Below are 11,232 nucleotides of genomic sequence, written 5' to 3'. Positions count from 1 at the left end.
AGAGAGAGAGAGAGAGAGAGAGAGAAAGAGAGAAAGCGAGAAATCACTCCCTAGAGGGGATGGCCATGCCGCAATCCCTACTCCTCTATTCTCCTCTCGGGATCTTGGGCATGCACGCACTCATGCCTGGCGTGAGTTTAAGCCACCAGGTCCGCCTCGAACCGTGGTCGACTACGTGGGAGTCCCAGCAACATAGCCATTACGCTAACTGCTGGTCCCAAGATTGTGTAATTGCTATGTGGCTGGACTCTCACAACAGCTTGAGTCCCAGACCCGATGGCTTAAGAATCTGCTGGGCATGTGTGTGTGCTTGCCCCATATCCTGCAGTGTGGCCATCCTCCCTGGAGGGTGATTTCTTGCTTTCTGTCTCTCTCTCTCTGTCTCTCTGGTAAGCACATGGACCCTTTTCCAAAAATCTTTCCAAAATAAATAAATAAGTAAGTAAAATAATCACCCATAATGCCATCTCTTGGAAATAACCTTCCTTGCCACTTAGTGGGTGCAAGATACCCATATCTATGTGTGTCTCTGTGATACACTGGGGCACGGACAGTATGTATCATTGTATCAGCTTTTTTACTTATTGTATCAAAAAGCTTTGGATGATATTGCATATTCTTCCACATTATCATTTTTAATTCTTCAGGGCATTTTATTGCATGGCTGTACTTCAAATATCGTTATAGTTAAAACACCCTACATAACTTTGTTTATTTCCTCGGGCTAAGTTCCTGGAGAGCAATCCCTGGGTGGTTTCATGGCTTTCTTTTTAAATATGTGTTGGCAAGTCAGCCATCGGAGGTGCCACTAGTTTGCTCTTCCTTCTACGAAAAGTTAGGGTGCCACTGCTCTCAGCTGCTGCACAGTGAGAGGAGCACTCTTTAACGTTTTCTAATTTCATAGGCAAGATATCAGTGTTCTACTTTTGCTAATAGTGAAACTAGTTTTTTTTTTTTAAGTAATCTCTATGCTGTTTTTTAATTTTTATTAAATTTGCAATAGGGAACATGCACTCACTGGGGTGAAACACAAAGGGAGCGAGAGAGAAGACATGAGAAAGCACCCACCGGGAGGAGGACGACACCACCATCCCTTCTCCTCTATTCTCTTGGGATTTGTATGCACATGCACTTGGCATGTTATTGAAGCCACCAGGACTCAAACCGGACAGTCAACCACGTGGGATCCAGCCACCTCAACTACATGCCCCCGGCTGGCCCTTAAGTTCCTTTTTTTTTCTTGTCAATTTAAAGTCTTTGCAAAATATCTGCTAATGTCTTTTTTTAAAAGAATTATTTTATTTATTTACTTTAATTTGACTAGAAAGGGGCAGAGAAAGCAAGCCGCTAAGTCCAGGACTTGGACTGCAGTCAACCATGTGGGAGTCCAGTGCCCTTCACCACCACACCACCTGCGGGCCCCGGTCTGCTAAGGTCTTTTAAGACTTACATATTGGAAGGTACTGTGCTCACCTCCATCTCTTTCGCAGGGCCGCTGTGGCAATAGGCTGTTTAAAGTGACCCATCTGAATATGTTTGGAACCTGCAAAGTAATAATGGACGTGCTGCTCGCCTTCATAACCTGGTAAGGCAAGGGTCCGGCCAGCGGCCACTGCAGGCAGACCAGCTGAGTAATGGGTGCAGAGCGAGGGCATGGGTGCGTTTTGCTGGAGGAGGGTCAGGGAGGGACACCTGTGGAGAAGGAGAACGGGGTCCTTACTGAGAGCTGTGCGGCTTTGGGAAGGTCACCGGAAGTAGAGGGGGTCAGCACCAACCTGGGGCGCCAGCTGGAGAGAGAAGGCGGCAATACGGGCCTGGAGCCTGCAGGATGCGGATGGCCGGAAGTGGGGGGCACTCATCACAATACCCCAAAGGACCGGCTGAGCAGAGGACAGACGGTAACCACTTCTCTGAAGACTCCCTGGATCCCAGGGCCACCAAGGCAGCAGGGGTGCTTGAGAACAGCAAGGGCGCCACTGAAGGAGTTGTGGCCCTGTGGCCAGAGCCTGCCTGGGCTTTCCAGGTAGGGCCTGGGAAGGACCTGCAACCTAGACAGACAGATGGGTAACTAAATCAGATAGCTCTGCATAAATGCCCCGGCAGGGATGTGACCATGTGCAGGTGAGGTCACTGTACCCAGGGGCAGGTAGGTCAGATACTGTAGACGCTGTGTTGTCTGTTACCTACGCCAGTACCTGGATGCCGGCCCGTGTACGAGGCCCTTGGGAATCCCGAGAAAATGGAACTGAAGTGGTTTCCTTTTAAAGCATTTCACTTGCTATGATACATATGGGTTACTTCTCTAGTTTGAAAATTAGGAAAAATACATTTTAAACAATTAAGGAAAATAAAATGTAGAGAATGAGAAGACGCCTGTGCGTGGTTCCTGCCATCCTTCGCGCTGCAGCTCTGCGTGGGGAGCTCACCAGCAGTCGGAGCTCACTCTGCCAGCGCCCCTGGGGTCTCGCAGGCACCGAGCTCACCGGCTCACGTCGTCACTGCACAGGTGACAAGGGACGCTTAGATAACACCGGGAAGCCTCTGACCAACAGGTACTTTCTCTGGGCTGTGAGCAACCCGGGCCTTGCACCAGATCAGGTGGGCATTGTCGCCCGGCAGGGAGCAGCGGATGGACTGCAGGGGAGAGAATTCCAGCTTGGTGGAGGAGGATCAAACGGTTTTCTTCTTCAGTTTGAGGGCTGCAGCTGCAGCGGATGGGACAGGGAGCTGGCTGGTTTTGTGCCGGTTTACATCCGGCGAGCTGCTTTACAGCTAAAATCTGTTCCCATACATGCCAGGAGCTGCTGTGGACCAAGGGAAGGTGACCTCTGCCCTTCTGGAGATTACTGCCAGTTTGGGGAGGCAGCGGTACACGAGGGACCAACACAGAAGAGAGTGTGACACATGGTTACCGTGGCTCTGGAGAGAACTCACCAGGGCCTGGTGCTTGGGGCTTGAGCGCTTTTGGATTCAGAGACAATGGCAGGTCTGTCTCAGCAGAGACATTTCAGAAACGAAGAGCTGGGAATGAAGAGGAGGGACCAGCAGGGGAGACCCATACGCAGGGCTGGAGCTTTGCGGGTGTGTCTGCAGAGCAGGGAACTGGGTTGCTGCAACAGGGTGCTGGGACACGAGACAGGTGCCAGAGCACGTCTGGGCTCCCGCTGGCTTGTGTGCAGGAGGGCGATTTACCTGAAGTGCAGAGGCTAGGTCAGGTGTGCTCGGCAACCCAACGAAACAACGAAGCCTCCACTCAGCGCATGATGAAAACGCGTTGAATGATCCCAAAGTAAATACAGATTGATGTTCCAGGCTCAGGAACATCCCGTTTTATTTATTTATTTACAAGTTTAAACATTCATGATAGAGGGGCCAGCAGGTGGTGTGGTGGTTAAGGCCCTAGGCTCCCATACGGCCAATCACAGTCTGAGTCCCGGACGTGGCAGCTTGCTTTTCCCCTTTCTCTCTCTCCCTCTCATGTGTGCATGTGCCCCATAGCAAATAATAATGATAATAAATAAAATTAATTCTTTCCAAAAAATACTGATAGAGTACACATGTGCACAGAGAGAGTTGTAATCCCTCTCCTCAACCCTCCAACTTGTCGGGGCTTGGGGGTGCTGCCAGCGGGGGGATCTGAACCTGCAGTTGGTAATGTAGCTTTCAGCACTGCAGTCCTGCAGACCGCACCGCCTAGGCTGGCCCTTATTTTATTTATATTTAAGTTGTGGCTTTGACTTTCATAGGAAAAATCCCCCTCGTTTGCATTTATGTTCACTGAAAGAGCAAGCTCCAGCCGTGAGAATAAAATCAGATGTTTAGAAACACGCCTGAAGTCAGAGGAAGGGCTCGCGAGGTCTCCCAGCCTGGGCCATCCCCAGGGAAGGGAGCGCTCTCAGGAGCAGGACCTGCCCAGCCTCCTCATCACCCCTGCTGGGCCGAGCAGGCCTCCGTCTCCATGGTCCTGAAGGGAGAAGAGTGCTCAGTAGGAAAAGGCTTGGCAGGGTCACACGGTATCCGGCCCCGTAAGTCTGGCCGCTTCTCCTGGCTGTCAGTGGATGAGAAGCAGAGACTGGAGCAGAAGGGGGTTGATTTCTGCAACCAGCTTGACCATGAGAGCGGCAAGCACCGCCCACAGGCCTCACAGCTCAGTGTTTACAGACTGAGATACACGCCCGTCCGTCAAAGTCAATCGCTTTCTTTTGAATGATTATCCTGATTTCTGTTTTTCTTCAAATACCCACTCCTGGTTTCTTTCTTTTCTTTTGAGGTTTTTTTTTTTTTTGTTATTATTATTATTTTGCTATAGGGCACTTGCTGGAAAGACAGAGAGAGACAGACAGACAGAAAGCGGGAAATCACCCCCCCGGGGGAATGGCCATGCCGCAATCCCTTCTCCTCCATTCTCCTCTTGGGATCTTGGGCACGCACGCACACGCGCCCGGCATAAATTTAAACCACTGGTTCCGGGACTTGAACTGCGGTCAACTACATGGGAGTCCAGCAACATAGCCATTACGCTAACTGCTGGCCCCTCCACTCCTGGTTTCTCATCTGACCATTCTTCGAACAGACCTCCCCAGGACTCAACACTCAAGTTATTCTCAGAGAATAATCCAGTTTCCAAATGAGTGCAGTTCTGCTAGACCTCAAGCTGGCTGCTTGATCGTGGCTGTGAGTGGTCCCCAGGACATGTCCCTGTGTCCTGGTGAGCTTTCTGTGAGCCTGCATGTGCCTCCCAGGGCCACGCTTGAAGTGTTCTGGTCCCCTTCCAGTGGCCTCTTAGGCCCATGCTGTGGGAGTCAGGGTGAGCAAGAAGGAGTTGAAGGGTGACATGTCACCCTAGCACCCCTGGGCAGTGCAGTCGTGGGTGGGATCTGCTCACTGTGACAGGGGACTGCCTCATCTCACCCCATGACCACTGCATACCCATGTCCTAGATGTGATCAGAGCTTTGGAGCAAGGAGATTGGGGCGGGGCACGGCAGGCCAGACCAGTGGGAAGCCTGGCTTTCCCCTATTGTGACACTTACTGATTTGTGGCTGTGATGACTGGCCACAGATGAGCACCCCTGCTTCCTGAAGCCCTTGTGTGTCCTCCTAAGCCTTGTGCACAAGGAAGTCTGCTGGGATCACCAGGATTACCCTTTACTATCTGAGGCATGCGCCTGTGAGCACAAGCGGCGTTCAGGCGGACCCGCACTCCCCAGCGCAGGAGCCTGCATTTCCTGGCATGCCATCACCGGTCACCTTTTGGAGAAAAACCATGTCATCACATCTTAACCACTGACATGTGGAATAGGAGCCCTGGTCTGAGCTTGGATGAAAGGAACCCACAATCTGCGAATTCTAGCCCTTCTGGAAAATGCAGTTGCCACAAGGCATGCCCTTTTTTTTTTTTTGAGAGGTTTTCACTATAGGGCGCGTGCGCTCACCAGACAGAGACATAGAGACAGAAAGCGAGAAATCACCCTCCAGGGGGGATGGTCACGCCGCAATCCCTTCTCCTCCATTCTCCTCTCGGGATCTTGGGCACGCACGCACATGCGCCCGGCGTGAGATTTAAGCCACCGGGTCCGAGACGTGAACCGTGGTCGACTACGTGGGAGTCCAGCGACATAGCCATTACGCTAACTGCTGGTTCCTAAGGTATGCCCTTTTGAGATGAGCAGATACTTGGAAATTAATGTGAGGGAGAGACACAGGCTAGAGTTGGGGAGATCCCGGTTCCACACCACACTGCACTTCCCATCCTGGAACTTCAGACTAGGTCATTTCTGCGACTTCAGACTAGATCATTTGCACCATCTCCCTAAAAGCCCAGTTTATCATCTTTAAAATGGGTGTTTTACCATCTGCCTCACTAATTAGGATTGAAAAAGGAGAATTGAAATAGCTGGCACATGGGAAGCTAAGACATGTTTATTTCTATGTCTCTTTACCCCACCCCACCCCCCCTTTTTTTTTTTTAATGTTTAATCTATTTCTTGAGAGAGAGAGAACTCACCCCCATCAGGGTCCCGACAGATTGTGGGCACCTGCATGCCTGGACTACTCAGGGAGGCCTCCAGATGCGAACTGAGACTCCCACATAGGTCAGTCTTGTGGAGCATCTGGATCACCATCTGGGCCCTGTTTACTCTGGGTAATTTAACAAATGCCTCCCCAAGTTCAACATCCTTAGAATAGACCCCTATCCTCTGGTGGCTGGGCCATCCAAAGGGATGTGAAATTCCTTTGTGTAGTTTGTGGTCAGCTGACTTGCCCTTCTAGGGGAAAAACGGTCTCTCTAGCACTTGAAATAATGACTCTTTTTAAAGTCTGCATTGAACACCAATCTCAAAGAATATTCTTATTAACATACTTTCTTATAAATGGAACTCTGCTCATCAAATATTTATAAAGAGTAGCCAGAGAAGACGGCACAGTGCTTGGCAGGCCTGGGGGTGTTTCCCACGTGCACTGTGGGATGGCGTAGGTAGGGGAGACCCTTTAATTTTGTGACATGGTTTGGGGGCTCCAATGTGAGCTGCTCTTGGCATGGTTTCCCCAGCTCTGGGCCCGTTCTGGGGCCTGTCAGGACTCCCACGTAGCCTGTCCTTGCAGGCAACTCCCTTTGAAGTCCACGGGAGCTCTTAGAATGGAAAACATACGCAACAGGGCATTGATGCAAATAAGAATCAGGCCCGATGAATGCCGGGAACGGAGGTGCTTCTCACCCCAAATATTAGCTCTGTAGCCCAGAAAGTATGGTTTGATTATTAAACAAAAGAGCTCTCCCCTACCCTCAAGAAATGCCCCAGTCCACCACTGAAGCTCCCCCATCCATTTGCTCAGGAGATGATAAACCTACTAATTACTGGAGACTTTTAATTAAGCAACAGTTAGAGACAGTGCAGGGCTCTGCGCCTACTTTAAACATAGCGATAGAATAAACATTCTCCGTTCTAGGGTAACTTGCTCAATGGAAAAAAAAATAAACACTACTCTCTTTTGAAATATCACTCACTGACTGTGATCATTTAGAAAAATATCTCCATTAGAGATAGTCAGAGATGGGGGGGTGGAGACGTGGTCGCAATGGAGATGCAACACCGCAATTTGTCGACAGGTTAAGTAAATTAAATCACTCCCTGCCTTCTTTTTTCCAAAGGCTTTAAAAGTTAAAGGTAATTTGCAAAGAAAATGCTCAGTTTGAATTGGTTTGTAATATCTGTTAATGATCTTTGAAAAAATCCACTTATTCACAATTCTGTCCCGGAGGGAATTCCAGTGTGCTATCAGAAAAAATTTCCCAAGTCTGAAATGTCATTAGCTAGTGATTTCCTTGAAATAAAAAGCAACCCCCAAATAAATTCTATAAGGTATACCAGTGCATAGGACAATCACTTTGACGCATAATATCTGTTTTTCCAAATGTTCCCTGCTGAAAAACACAACAATTGAAATCCAAGTTGCTAAATTATAAAGCTGTCTTTTGAATTATACGGAGGTAGGCATACCTTCTGTTTATTTCACACATGTATTGCGTTCTCCCGTGTATTTATAGATTGTTGATGGAAACACAGTAGCGTTAGGAACAATTTTGATTCTATGTGTTTACCTTTTGGAAACACAAGGTGTTACCTAAACACAGGCCTACAGGTGTTGCCATCCAGGATTAAAACAATAGCCTGTTTCGAGTCAGCATCCCGAAGCCCAGAACCAGGTGCTGTGAAGCGAGGCGCAAATGCTGCAGAGCCCAGCCGGCAGGATATGAGACCACGGAACTGAGGAACACTGCACCAAAGGGAATAGCTGCTTCCTGACCCCCAGCTGGACATCAGTTTTTGCCAGGAAGCAGGGGAGTCTTTGTCATAACCCACTAGAGCTGGAGATACCAATGTGACTGCTATAAATAGTCTTTTTTTTTGGTGGGGGGGAGGAGTTGGATTTTACTAAGCCATTGGCTACAGGTTTTATATATGTGTGTGTGTGTGTATAAGTTTATATAAGTTTATATATATATGTGTGTGTGTGTGTGTGTGTATATATATTAATAGAGAGACAGAGATAGATTGAAAGTGAGAACTCACCCCCCCCCCGGGTGGATGGGACGCCACAATCCCTTCTCCTCCATTCTCCTCTTGGGATTTTGGGCATGCACGCACACATGCCTGACATGAGTTTCAAGCCATCGGGTCTGGGACTCAAACCGTGGTTGGCCATGTGGGAGTCCAGTGATATAACCACTATGCCATCTGCTGGTCTTTCATTAATTGTGTATTTTATAAGATAGTGTTTTCTTGTAGCCAGTCTCCATTCGCTACCTTTTAATCCCATTGTACATAAAAGGCTAGAAACATAAACTGCCATTAGGCCTTGTATTATTATTATTATTATTATTTTGAGAGAATTTTTTTTTTTTTTTTTTTGCCACAGGGCACATGCACTTACAAGAAACACAGAGAGAGTGAGAAATCACCCCCTCCCCCGATGGGGGGATGGCCATACCCCAAACCACATTCTTCCATTCTCAGAATTTTGGTTATCCACACACACGTGACTAGCATGAATTTCAAGCCACCAGGTCTGGGACTCGAACTGTGGTTGGCCATGTGGGAATCCAGCGCCCAAGCACCACATCACCTACTGACCCCAAGGCCTTTCATCGTTGCCATTATTCTATGCATTGGGCCTTCTGCCTGTTCGCTTTTTCTCCTCATGCATTTCTCTCCTCTTAGCTGAACTGTGGAGGGGCCCAGTCTTACTTGTTCTCCCTTTGGGGAAAGCGTTCTCTGCCTCCTATTCCAGCTGACCTCAGGCCACATGCATGGGTCTCTCCATTTTCTACTCCATCACGACCAGGAGAAGCTGAACACAGGTTATCAAAGTAGGTTGCAGGAGGTGCCAGTGAGGTGGTGCAGCAGTAATGCCACTGGGCCACGCGGGAAGGTTCTGGGTTCATGTCCTGCGAGCTCCCTGTGTACGCCAAGCTTGCGTGGTGTGCCTGTGATCTGGGCTGACCAACACTAGGGGTGGACGATGGCTTGAAGACCCAGTTAAGAATACCTATCTTTGTCTCGCTCTTTCATGGAAAAAGTAAATAAATAAAATGTGACATACATTAAAATTGAAGGCAATTAATTTTAATAAAGATATTCTGCAATGTTTTTTTAGTCCCTCCGTTTACTTCATCTAAGAAAATGAGAATCAACATTAGGAACTGTTTGACTGATGCTTCACTGGGGCTCCGCACTTGGAGGATCACAGAAAGCAGAGGTGTGTGACTCAGGTACTAGTCTGGAGCGGACACATCTTGTCACTGCCCCAGGACAGGGCAAGGAAGCAAATATCGCCAGCATCCCCATTTGCTCCTGTGCTGGAACTCTGCCTTCTTCTTCAAAGGTAACCCTTGTCCTGACTTCTGACACCATAGATCTGTTTTGCTCTTTGAACTGCACGCAAATGAAGTCATATGATAGGAATTTTTTTTTTAAGGTTTTTGTCATAATGTGTGTGCTCTCACCAGAGAGAGAAAAAGTGAGAGGAAAAGTGAGAAATTATCCCCAGTGGGGTTGGTCACACAATAATCCCTTCTCCATTCTCCTCTCGGGATTTTGGGCATGCACACACACCTGGCATGAGTTTTAATAGGCCAGGTCCAGGTCCAGGACTCGAACTGTAGTCGGCCATGTTGGATCCAGCACCTTAACCACCATGCCACCTGCTGGTCTCTGTTCGCATTCTTTTAAACAAGTTTTATTTTATTGTGTTAAAGAACACTTAACGGGGATAGGTGTTCTTTTGTGTCTGGCTTCATTCTCTCAACATTATGTTCAAAGCCGTGTCTACATTGGCTGTAATAACGGTATATTTTCCTTATCGCATCTCTTCCACTGTGTTAGTAATGTATCCCCATTTGCCCGTTTTGCCCTTAATGGTCATTTGGTGTTTTGGGGTGGTAGACTGTTTCAGAGAGTGCAGCTGTAGGCGTCCTGCATACCGCTCGGTGTGCGTGTATGTTCTGTTGACTCTGCATGTAGGCTAAAGAGGAAATGACTAAATGGTGAGGCATGACCAGTCTCAGCTTTAGTAAGTATTGCTGAGTAGTTTTCCCAAAGAGATCGGATCAGTTTCCATCCCCACTACAGTGCGTGAGAGTTAGAGTTGTTCGATACTCTTGTTAGCACTTCGTGTTCTCATTTTTTTTTTTTAAAGCTTTTTTGTTTTTTATCTGTTAGAAGGCAAGTGTGCTTGCTAGGGAAAGGAGAATGAGAAAGTATTCCCCAGTGGCGTGGGCGTGGTTCTGCCACGATCTCCCGTCCTCAATTTCCCTTCCCATCCAGAACCTGGAAATGCGTACACATGTGCCAGGTGTGTTTTTCAAGCTGCCAGGGCCAGGATTTGGACCGAGTTCCTCCACGTGCTGTCTGGCTTCCGGTATACGGCATTGGGCGCCACAGTGCTGCGGGGCTGTCCTTCTATCTTTCTGATTTTGGTCCTTCTGGTGGAATGTAGGAGAGATTCATTGTGGTTTCAATCAGATTTCCTGGACTATTACGGAACTGATGATCTTCTTCATGCATGTTGGCCATTTGGATATTCTCCTTTGTGAATGGAATGATCAAATCCTGCTTTTCCATGGGGTTGTTCATCTTGCTTATTGATTTGCAGCTGCCACAGTCAGCCCTTCCTATCCCCGGGTTCCACATCCGCAGGTTAAACACACACACAGAGGCCAGCAGGTAGTGTCAGGGTTAATTGACTGGATACCACATGGCTGAGTCCATGCTTTGAGTTCTGATCCTGCTGGCTTGCAAGCCACTAGGTCCATGTACATGTGTGCCCAAAATCCTGAGAGGAGAATGGTAGAGAAGGAATTGCAGCATGGCCATCCTTCTGGGGCATGATTTCTCACGTTCTCTTTTGCTGTCTTTCTCTCTGGTGAGTGAATGCACCCTATAGCAAAAAAAGAAAAGAAAAAAAAAAACAGAAAATAACTATAGGTACAAAAATAAAAAATAAAAAATATGGTTTAGCCACTATTTACATAATATTTGCATTGTATTAGGTATGATAAGTAATCTAGAGATGATTTGAAGTATATGTGGGAGGGTGTGCATAGGTTATATGCAAATACTACACTGTTTGATATAAGGGACTTGATCATCTATGGATGCATGTGAGGGGAAGCCTGAGGCCAATCCCCTACAAATATTCCTCAGTGTCAGGGATGACTGTATTTACATAT

This window comes from Tupaia chinensis, unplaced genomic scaffold (genome assembly GCF_000334495.1).
Source record: "Tupaia chinensis unplaced genomic scaffold, TupChi_1.0 Scaffold143064_1, whole genome shotgun sequence".
NCBI lineage: Eukaryota > Metazoa > Chordata > Mammalia > Scandentia > Tupaiidae > Tupaia > Tupaia belangeri.
This window is presented reverse-complemented; position numbering follows the sequence as displayed.